This window comes from Sinocyclocheilus grahami, unplaced genomic scaffold (genome assembly GCF_001515645.1).
Source record: "Sinocyclocheilus grahami isolate Dianchi unplaced genomic scaffold, SAMN03320097.WGS_v1.1 scaffold3688.1, whole genome shotgun sequence".
Lineage (NCBI taxonomy): Eukaryota > Metazoa > Chordata > Actinopteri > Cypriniformes > Cyprinidae > Sinocyclocheilus > Sinocyclocheilus grahami.
The window spans coordinates 16808-17589 of record NW_015508772.1 but is presented as its reverse complement, the minus strand read 5'-3'; positions in this window follow the sequence as shown (position 1 = coordinate 17589).

Genomic DNA, 782 nt, shown 5'->3' with positions numbered 1-782 from the left:
TGTTAGGTGTTGTTGATGTTGGTGATGTTAGGGTGTTCTGGGTGGATGCCACGGTGATAGGTTGCCCGAGTGTTATGTGTGGTTTCTAGGGTGGTTGCCATGATAATATACAGCTGGGTGTTTGTGGGAGGTTTCTAGGGTGTTGCTATGCGTTGTCAGGGTAATATACGGTTACCTTTATTCTTCAGGTGTTTTTTGGGTTTTACTATGCAGATGTTATGAGTGGTTTCCAGGGTGTTGCTAAGGTTTTCTGGTGTTGGTAGTGGTCAGGGTAATATACAGTTACCCAAGTGCTCTCGTCGTTTCTAGGGTTTTGCTATGTGTTTGTCAGGGTAATATTACCTGGGTGTTCTGGGTGGTTTCTAGGGTGTTACTATGCCATTGGTAGAGTGTTTTTGGTGGCTGCCAAGTTGCTATGCGGTTGCTGGGATGTTGCTAGGGTAGCAAAACTGCACATTATGACACAGTATAATCCAATAGCAATAGTGAAACTTAACCACTAATTGCAGTTACTGCTAATAAAGGAAAACGATTTAGCATGGAAAGAATTAAATATTCACCAGCAGGTTCATTTGTAAAGCATGCCACATTGTAATTGAGAGACCTGACGTTTATCTGACATATGAATACACCCCCATATACACTACGCTAACAGCTGCTATTTCATGGGGATATGAAAATTTAAACCACTTGGCGGTGTGAAATGACACCATGCTAATGTGCATATCCATAATTCATTACCTCAGTCCATTTTGCAGTGAACTTGTGTGTGTGTGTGTGTG